Raw genomic sequence first — 11,149 nt, 5'->3', positions numbered from 1 at the left:
ATTGGCTATGCTGGCGGGGGCTGATGGGATTTGCAGTCCATGAACATCTGGAGCGCCATAGGCTGGCCACCGCTGACCTAGGGCCAATCGCTCACTCTTAGCCTAAACTGCCTCACAATATTGTTTTGGGCATAGTACAATAATGCTGCAAATTGTTTTGAGTCTCCATTGTAGGGGAAAGAAGGATATAAGTATCCACAAGTCTTGATCTGCATGAACCGGCCAGGCTAGCCTGACCTCATCAAATCTTAGAAGCTAAGCAGGGTCAACCCTGGTTAGTAATTGGATGGGAGACCACCAAGGAATGCCACAGGGTTGTTGTGAAGGGGAACAAAATAGCAAACCACCTCTGAACATCTCTTGCCTTGAAAACCCTATGGCAATGGTGGCAAACCTATGGCGCTCCAGATGTTCATGAACTACAATTCCCATCAGCCCCTGCCAGCATGGCCAATTGGCAATGCTGGCAGGGGCTGATGGGAATTGTAGTTCATGAACATCTGGAGCGCCATAGGTTTGCCACCATGGCTCTATGGGGTTGCCATAAGTCAGTTGTGACTTGATGGCACTTTACACACGCAAGTATCCACACAAATAAATATGGGGCTTATATGTACAGAAAATATAAAATTGCAGTGTGACATCCATATATAACAGTTACAATGGAGTTACACAACCTTCACAAATCCTTGTTGTTTGCTGCAGAAACTTGACAACAAAATCTATTAGATCCGCACTCTGTTAAGTCATAAGGAAGTCTACCTTACTGTCATCCAATTGCTACTCCCTACTAACAACAGATAAATAACAGATTAGTATGGATTGGTACTCCCTACTAACAACAGATTAATAAACTTGGATCGAATTATCTGATAAAAGGGGAATAGCAGGAGGACACTGGGACATCATCTGGAATCTCCCACACAGTGATTGAACGCTATTCCATATTCCTTTTGTAATGTAACTTGCATTTCAACTTTGATGTTAAGAGCCTTAAAACCCTATGAGTTGCCCCAAAATAAAATAAATAAAATACTGTTTGGGTTTGGTTTCCTGCCACCCTAGAAGGAAATCCAATGCATCTGAAAACTTTTCAGATCTTGGCCTCAGGTCTAAACAGGGACTATGCTTTGCTACAAGCAAGACCCAGAAAAGCAGGGCTGTTCCCAATGAAAAGGAACTGCTGGAGGACCTAGGCAACGTTCAGGCTCACTATAACAAACCAGAGAAGCACCCAAGATGGGAGGTTGCTTCTCAGACAGGACATGAGTAGGTGGCAGAGATGTGCAGTAACTAATCCCTTTGCACTGGTGGCGGCGGCTTCTTTCTCGTCAACGACACAGGGGAGCGTGGGCGGAGAGGAAGGGCGGCCTGGGTGTCAACATCAGGGTGCTGCTGCAGGCTCCTCCAGCCCCAGGTGATGCAGGGATGGGTGGCTTGCAGGAGCAGCAAACAGGACACCGCAAAGATCAGATTATTCACCTCCAGCTGCGAGCAGCTAATAAAAGACCCAGGCTTCCTGTTGTTTCTTCATTAACATTCACCCACCTGACCTCGCACCCCAGTTGTGCACAGAGAGAGGCACAGGAAGGCCTGCTAAAGAATGCCACAGGAGGCTGGTGGAGGGAAAACAATAGCAAATCTTCCTGAGATGACCCTCTCCCCCCCCCCACCCCCACCCCCCCATCCATGCGATGTGCTGCAAGTCATGGGGTTAAATCTTGCAGGGTTAGTGAGACGGTGTAGTGTACCGGTTAGAGTGTTGGACTATGCTTGAGGAGATGGAGAGGGGGTCAGGTTACCACCCTCCTCTAAAGCTGACTGGATACCCTTGGGCCAGGCAGTCAGTCACTCTCTCTCTAAGCTGCTTGAAGTAAGGGTGGGGCAAAAATGTAGCCTGCAGATAATGTGCACCCAGACCTGGATGGCCCAGACTAGCCTGACCTCATTGGATCTCAGAAGCCACGAAGAAGAAGAAGAAGAAGAAGAAGAAGAAGAAGAAGAAGAAGAAGAAGAAGAAGAAGAAGAAGAAGAAGAAGAAGAAGAAGAAGAAGAAGAAGAAGAAGAAGAGTAGTAGTAGTAGTAGTAGTAGTTTGGATTTATATCCCCCCCCCTTTCTCTCCTGCAGGAGACCCAAAGGGGCTTACAATCTCCTTGCCCTTCCCCCCTCACAACAAACACCCTGTGAGGTGGGTGGGGCTGAGAGAGCTCCGAGAAGCTGTGACTAGCCCAAGGTCACCCAGCTGGCGTGTGTGGGAGTGCACAGGCTAATCTGAATTCCCCAGATAAGCCTCCGCAGCTCAAGCGGCAGAGCAGGGAATCAAACCCGGTTCCTCCAGATTAGATACACGAGCTCTTAACCTCTTACGCCACTGCTGCTAAGCAGGGCTGGTCCTGGTTAGAATTCGGAGGGGAGACTTCCAACAAATGCCAAGGGCATGGCACAGAAGCAGGAAATGGTGGACCATCTCTGAATATCTCATGCAGTAAATCAGCTGCCACTTGACGACACTTCACATACAGAGACAATACGCTCAAATCTAGGTCTGCAGTCAAATGAGGCTACAGGAAAAAAAAACTTTATTACTGTTCCCGTGGGGGAACCCCTGCAATTACAAGGCCAAGTGCCAAGAGAAAGGGAATTTTTTTCTTGCTGTGCCAATGTCCAACCTATAAGAAATGTTCCCTTTATTACTATTCCCACATCTTCTGCGTTTCCTTCTGAGGGTTATCCTTGCAGCAGCCCTGTGATGTGGGCTGGGCTGAGAACAAATGCTCGTTCAGTAAGGAATATTGGAACTTGAACGCATCTCCCCATTTGAAACTCAATAAGGTATGAACATCACACCGCATGCACTTTCTTCAGCTGGGTGAGCATTAAAAAAACAACAACACGTGATCCCCACCACCACCACCATCTGCAATATGACGTGGTACAGTGCATTCTACTCCTTCAGGACTCTGCCACTTCCTGCTTTGATCAGATGCCCAAAGGCAGTCCTTCCTCACCCTCTCAGTCAGGACTGGCTCTTTATCTAAGGAGCAAGTTTACCATTTCAGACTGCAGGCTGGGGCTCACCTGATAGAAAACTCCATCCGACTTTCCCTGTACATAAAAAACGAGCATTGCAGGGAGATAGACAGCTAGACCAGAATTCTTTTCACTGACATACATGTTTTCTATGTGCAGCTTTGTGGGTTTTTTACATTTTTAGTATGAAAGCGTTCATTCACATGTGCGCTCAGTCTGATGTAACAGAAATCATGAACTGCTTCCAAACAACATTATGTAATTATTGTGCTATAGCAATCATTTGCAACTGGATTGTCTTGTCCTTGCAGAGGAATGTTGTTGCTCATGATTGTGACTGTAATGCTAAAGCAATTCCCAGATTGATTAATTCTGCTGCTGTATTCTGCTGCATGTTCAGCCAAAAACGAATCGGGAGAAACTGGAGCCCTGCAAGAACAGATGCTACTGGGAATGGGAATGCTGCCTTGGGAAAGCAGGACACAAACTCATGCCCAAGTAACTGCAGTCAACTGAGATTTTAGCCCACTCTTCCTCTGAGGAGTTCATATCATCCTGCATGGTCCCCTGACCTTTATGTTACCCTCACAACAAGCCTGTGAGGTAGGATTGGCTGGAAGAATACAACCTGGCCCAAGGTCATTCAATGAGTTTCCTAGTCAAATGGGGCTAGGAAGAGAGCCAGCATGGTGTAGTGCAGGGGTAGGGGACCTGCGGCTCTCCAGATGTTCAGGAACTACAATTCCCATCAGCCCCTACCAGCATGGCCAATTGGCCATGATGACAGAGGCTGATGGGAATTGTAGTTCCTGAACATCTGGAGAGCAGCAGGTTCCCTACCCCTGGTGTAGTGATTAAGAGCAGGTGGATTCCAGTCTGGAGAACTGAAGTTGATTCCCCACTCCTCCACTTGATTGGCAGAGACTTATCTGGTAAACCAGATGTGTTTCCGCACTCCTACATTCCTGCTGGGTGACCTTGGGCTTGTCACAGTTCTTCAGAGCTCTCTCAGCCCCACCTACCTCGCAAAGTGCCTGTTGTGGGGAGAGGAAGGACAAGGAGCTTGTGCAGGAGAGAAAGGTGGGATATAAATCCAAAATCTTTTTCTATAAATCCAAAATCTTCTAATTGAGCACTGGTATAATTGCTCACAGAAGACAAGGACTGACCTCAAATGTTATCCTTCAACACTTAGGCCCCCTCTGCATGGGCCAATAAACACGGGTGTAGGACTGTAAAAAAAACATTTGGGGGAGGGGGGGACACTTCGCACAGATCCCACCCCTAGAATGAGTCTGCTCCGTGTTATTTCCCCCAAACTGGATTTTTTGAGAATAGCGCTATTTGCACGCCCTTTCAAAAATCCCGGGTTGCAGACACTCGTGAGCGAACGGGCCTCCATTTTCCTTTTTAAAAAATATCATGGCTTACAACTGCATAGCTACACAGGTGCAGATGATCACATTGCGAGACATCAGCATGGCTGTGGGGGTTCATTTGTGCATGCTTGCGTAGCTACGCATTAGTGGGAAGTAAAGAAAAAGAGATGTGTCTCCATGCAAAGGTGCAACAGCAGCCTGAATTGTTTCCGGGGTTCCAATCGCTGCCTGCACACAGTGGCATACGAGGTTCAAATGGTTCCCAGAGACAAAAACCCCTCCGACCGCCCCCCGTGGAGCCCCACTTACTCGCAAGTAAGTGCCGCAGCGCTTACTCGCACAGTGCCTCGTCCCCCTCACTTACTCATTCTTTCCTTTCCCCGCAGGCTCTGAGGCTCGGCTTCAGGGAAGCTGCCTCCCAGGTAGCCTGTCTCTATGACTTTCTTAAAAGGGCAATGCTCCAAAGATCGCAATCAGAGCCTGTGGGGAAAGGAAAGGATAAGTGAGTGAGGGGTCCGACCGGCCAGCAGCGGCGGCGGTGGCAGCGAAGCAGCAGCGGCAGGTGGGCAGGAGCCTGCTGGGCACCCCCACAGGCATGCGCCCGGCGTCATGGGTGGCCCCATGTCTCCATAGGCGGTACGCCACTGCCTGCACGGATGCATGTGAATGCGAAATCAGGAAAACAGGTTACTTTATCCCAACTGCAACGTGTTATACATTTGCTATGTGGAAAGGGCCTTAGTTGGCCTCTGGGTCTTTTCTGCTTTTGGGAAAGCCAGGTAACAGGACAGAAGGTCTTTTCCTTCAGATTCCAATGGGCAATCAATGTTTGGAATCATCTGCTATCTGTATTATGTCAACATCCTTAGTAAATTAAAGGCAGTGCGTGGATTGAGTTAACAGTGGGCAAATCCCCACTGGGAAAATAAACCTCCCCCCCCCCATTCCATAAGATAAAGCACCTTTTCATCCTGGTCTCTGCCTCCCCACCACAGCGTGGGTCTGTTGAGGGGGTCAAAGTTAATCCCAGGATAAAAAACTGTAACTATTTCCATGAGCCCGTGATCTGCTCTGTGGCTCTTTCTGATTGGCTGTTGTATTGGGGTGGGAATGCGACCCCGCAGCCCCTCCCCTCTGGTTGAGGTCTTTTTAAAAAAAATTCAGGTTGCACAGCTTTGTAGAAACATAGGAAGTTCTATTTTTTTAAACTTTTTGGCTGTGCAGCTTTGTTGGTACACACACTGCACTATCTCTCCTTCTCTTTGCAGGCTCGTGCCTACGAAGCCACGATTGGCACAACCCCCATCCCCCCCCAAAAACCCTTGGCACACTCTGTGCCCAGCCCACTGCCCTCTGATTGGTGCGTGCCTCCTAGGGCGGGAAAAATAAACGGTATTGTTTTTCTGCTGCTCCCCACCGATGCGGCTTCGGCCCGCGTTTTTCAAAAAGGTTTTTAAAAACGCGGGATGAGCGGGAGAGCGTGTGCCAGGGCCGGGATGGAGTCAAGTTGGGCACTGAAGCCGTTGGGACTCCTTGCCCAAACGGGGACTTTTACTGTATCACGAGATTTTTTTGACCATGGGGATTCCCCCACTGACTCCCTCCCAATTAATCAGACCTTCAAAGAGGCCTGAAGGTTCAAGGAGGGGATAGGAGCTCAGCTCTCCCAGTCTAAAGCTGCCAGGTGCCCTCTGTGGCCAGGGGAATGTTTCACTTGCATTATACATATCAACAGGTCAGGTCAGCAGAATTCCAACGCATTTGAGTTGTCCCAGCTTCTTCTGCCAGCAGTGTGAGTGGGTGTGTATGCGGGGGGGGGGGGGGGGGAAATCTGGCTACAGCACTGTGTCTGTCAGCTCCAACTTGAATCTCTGAAACAAGCCCTCCCAAAGGGCTTCCAGAGTGCCTATTTTCAGACTCAATTAAGAAATAGTTTCTACAGCAAAATTGTGGATTCAGCACGAGACGGAGTCAGTGGATTCCCTGCAGAGTGAAAAACTCACCTCGGCTTACTCGAATTGAGCATGTGCCAAGGTTGTCTTCTGTGATGGCAACGTGGTATAAGCCAATTATTAGGGGCAATCATGACTGGCCAACTCTCTGCTGCATAGTTGGAATAAACATGAAAATTGCTCACTTCTGAAATTTAGTGCATCCACAGCAAATTGAAGGCTTGGAAATGGGGACCCTTTCTCAACCTAGTCCTAGCCCCGTGGTGGCGAACCTTTGGCACTCCAGATGTTATGGACAACAATTCCCATCAGACCCTGCCAACATGGCCAATTGGCCATGCTGGCAGGGGCTGATGGGAATTGTAGTCCATAACATCTGGAGTGCCAAAGGTCCGCCACCACTGTCCTAGCCTATTTCATTTAAGCCAGTTTCCGACATAGAAATTAGGGTGGCTAATTCCAAATCATTCCCATTCCATTTGCTGCCATATGTGCGCAGCTGAAATTTTGTTATGCCTTCTTACACAGGTCTTTTAGTTCAACCTGCTAATCCCTGTGTTTGGAATGTTTGGAATGGATAACAGAGAAGAAGGAAGGAAGGAATGTGCACCATGCAGAGTTCCTTAGAGGAAGTATGGGATACAACTGGAAAAGACAAAGAGGTCAAAACAGGAGTGCATCAATGTGTTTCCAATTCCATATGCACTGTGCTGGATTTTGCCGGTCTCTTCATTCTAAATATATGAAACTAAGCTTGTCACCTGTTTGAAGGGTGGAGGCACCATGTCCCTTTAACAGAGACTCAGTGGGATGATATTTACCAGGTGATGTTATATTCTTACCATGAAAAGTTATCAACTTCCACACATTTTGCCTTTATTAAAGGAATAAGGCATTTTTCTCCAGGTCTGCTGGCAACCTGCTCTCAAGGTTGCTCTTAGAAGGTGATATGGTTCTGTGGTGGAATATCTGCAGAAGGTCCCAAGTTCAATTCCCACCCTCTTCAGTTGAAAGAACTGAGTCATGTGAATGACCCCAACATGAGACCCAGCTGAACTGCTGCCAGAGTAGACAAGACTGCCTTTGATACTCTAGTACCCTGACCCAGTTTATAGAGCAGGGGTCTGCAACCTGCGGCTCTCCAGATGTTCATGGACTACAGTTCCCAATTGGCCATGCTGGCAGGGGCTGATGGGATTTGTAGTCCATGAACATCTGGAGAGCCACAGGTTGCAGACCCCTGATATAGAGGTTTCACGTATTCATGTGTATTTAGCAATAAAAATTGTAAACCCTTTTGAGTCTCCTTGCAGGAGAGAAAGGGGGGATATAAATCCAAACTCTTCCTCCTCCTCCTCCTCCTCTTCTTCATTCTGCCCTCATCCCAGGGTTGTCAACCTCCAGGTGGTAGCTGGAGATCTCTGGGGATTACAACTGATCTCCAGGCAACAGAGATCAGGTCCCCCTGGAGAAAATGGCTGCTTTGGAAGGTGGACTCTATGGCCTGATAGACTACCAAGGTCCCTTCCCTCTCCAAACCCCGCCCCTCTCAGCCTCCACCCCAAAAATCTCCAGGTACTTTTTAACCCAAACCTGGCAACCCTATCCATCCCCTTGCAGCCCACTGATCCAAATGCCACTGGTCCCCACCCATCTGAGGAGACTGAGGAACATCATGGGGAAGGGTCCACAGCAGGAAGGGGAAGTCAATGGAAAAAGTAGATTTAGTCTGGATCCAACTCCCTTTTTACACATCACCAATCAAGCAATGCTAGAGCTTTCCCTGTGACAAGGTGACATCTCTCCTGAGCTCTAGCATGTCAGCTGCCAAATATTGCCTCACACAGACTGCGATGTGAGAGATACCATCAGATGTTGACAACTGAACTGCATGATCTTCAGATTACAAGATCTGATGGGGAAGAGCAAATGTTGGTCATCAAAGAACATTTATTTGTCTATTTAAAATAATTACAACCCACTAGGGGGGGAAAAAAGAACTCCTATGGCAGCTGGTAGAAATAAAAGAAGAAAATAACACTAAAACCATCAGTAGCATCAAAAAAATTCTAAGAAAAGCTACATTGCCTACAGAATGTAGAGCCAGAAAACCACAATCAAATAATCAGGGACTAAGAGCAGATCATAAAGCTTTTCATAACAAGGAGATAACATTCACCAAAGAAATTAAAAAGCAAGAATACCAACTTCAAAGGGAAATCGGGAGTTAATTGTGCATTACGACTAAAAATGAGAAGGTTAAGGGGTGACAAGATAGCAATGTTTAAATATTTGAAGGGATGTCATGTTGAAGAGAGAGCAAGCTTGCTTTTTGCTGCTCCAGAGACTAGGACACAGTGTAATGTATTTCAAACTATGAGAAAAGAGATTCTACCTAAGAGAGCCAGCGTGGTGCAGTGGTTAAGAGCAGGTGGATTCTAATCTGGAGAACCGGGTTTGATTCCCCTCTCCTCCACCTGAGTGGCAGAGGCTTATCTGGTGAACCAGATGTGTTTCCGCACTCCTACATTCCTGCTGGGTGACCTTGGGCTAGTCACAGGACTCTCTCAGCCCCACCTACCTCACAAGGTGTCTGCTGTGGGGAGAGGAAGGGAAAGGAGTTTGTAAGCCACCTTGAGTCTCCTGACAGGAGACTCAAACTCTTCTTGTTCAAACAAAACACGCAGAGAATGGAATGTGACCCTCTATTGGCTGTCAGAGGAGTCCCCAAATCTCCAAGAATGTTCCAAGATGGAGTTGTAAACCTAACAGCCGTGCGGAAGGAATCTGTGGACCTGGCCAAGGAGCTTGATCTTTGAGACCCATTTTGATTGTCCTTCTTTCATATAGCAGAACTTTCTATTCTGGTCATGTGACTCTCCCGAACACATTCCATGCAAGGTGGGCTTAGGAAAGGGTTTGGAAATTTCAGCTAATACTGCAGCAAGGTTATAGACAAAAATTTTATCACCACTATTTCTGGGTTCAATGCAAAGCACTGGTGTTGACCCAATAAAACCGTAACTGGGAACCAGGTGAGCTTCTGTAGGAATCTGCCTGGGCACTCGGATCCCTCTGTTTTGTAAATTTACTTAGGGTGCCTCAGGCAAGCCTACGACTGCATAGGAAAAGCTTCAACTCCCAGTAGAAGGGCTTTAATCTCCCTAATCTACCCAATATCATTTAACCTTCTTGTTCTCTGAAGTGCAATACTGGACTCTTGCCTTGAGCAGGAAATGCCTGAATGGGCTCACCTAGAAATGGCCCAATTGTAGGCCATATGTAACAGGCAGCCTTGGGCTGTACACACTTAAATCATCCCCAGGTGTATCCCTCTGTAATTGAGGCTTTTAGCTTGGCCTAGCAGATGGTTGGCACTCAGGTGGCCTTTGACCCATTCACACACAAGAATCTAACTATTTGGGGAAATTGTAAGATTAAGCTAGGGAATACATTTTGTGCATGTTTGTGTGGGGTGGGGTGGGGTGGGTGTGGGTGGGGGTGGGGAATACAAAGTGTCTAGTGGTCTAATGTTCCTGTCTCAGTGGTTGGAAAAAATAACTGCAACCCCTTGAATACTCGGCACTACGGAGTTCAACCTCTCAGCTACAGCTAGTTGGCAGTATGTTCAGCTAAAGCATTGTCTGATCTCCGTTTCTGAGACTTTCCAGACATGCTAGCTTTGTATAAATTTTTTGAAGAAACCAAACAAACAATCTGGATTATAACCGTTCCCAGTGGAACCTGGAAGTAAATAATCCAATCCACTTGTTCAAATGGCAGAACACCATTACGTTCATTAAAGCACCTACTCTGGATTTGCAGCTAAAGACTTATTCATTAAAAAAAAAACTCTTTTACAAGTATGTTGGTATCCAGCTAGAGTTAGCCACCTAGGGCTTTCTGAGAGCGCTGCCTAATGACGCTGCCAAACTCCTAAAGCTTACCTGGTCCGGACGACAGAGACCAGTTTCCATGAAGGAAATGGTACGTTTTGGAGTGCAGATTATGTAGCATCACCCAGCTGGGCAACCTGGTCCTCTCCAGCCACGGCTTCCAAATCTCTAGCAATTTCCCAATCTGGAGACCTATAAGTGCTGACTTTTGACTTGTGCCTGGAACCAACCACAATGCCGCAAAGAATCGAAGATGGCTCCCTGGTAGCCGATCTCATGAGGGGTCTACTAGGGGTTGTTGCCACCTCCTTCACTGCCAAGAGGTGCCGGAATTAGCTAACCTAGGGGTGGCCAACCTATGGTGCTCCAGATGTTCATGGACTAACCCTTAAGCAGATTTCTGCAGCAGAGAAGTTTGGAGGCAAAGGAATGTTTATGTACTTCTCAAAACAAGCCACAGGCTGTGTTCAGAGATAGGGAGAGCTCACAGCTGGGACTTGACTTCCTCCCTCTTGACTCACACAGCACCAGTATTTTGCACCGCCCTCTAGCACCTGTTTTCAACACACCTTTTTTTGTTGTTGTGAATCACCTGCACTTTAATTCCTCTGGGCTTTACAAACAAAGGAATTTGCCTGAAGTTGCATCCAACCGGTGTTGAAGCCTGGAAATGAAATGCTGCGTCATACGTTGAAAGCACACCCAAAATCCCTTCTGTTGCACTGTGAGCTGACTCACAACAGAGATGCAACTGCTACATGGACTATGATTCCCATCAGCTCTGCCAATTGGCCATGCTGGCAGGGGCTGATGGGAATTGTAGTCCATGAACATCTGGAGAGCCGCAGGTTGCAGACCCCTGGACTAGCCTGACCTTGTTAGATCTCAGAA

This window comes from Sphaerodactylus townsendi, linkage group LG06 (assembly GCF_021028975.2).
Source record: "Sphaerodactylus townsendi isolate TG3544 linkage group LG06, MPM_Stown_v2.3, whole genome shotgun sequence".
Lineage (NCBI taxonomy): Eukaryota > Metazoa > Chordata > Lepidosauria > Squamata > Sphaerodactylidae > Sphaerodactylus > Sphaerodactylus townsendi.
This window is presented reverse-complemented; position numbering follows the sequence as displayed.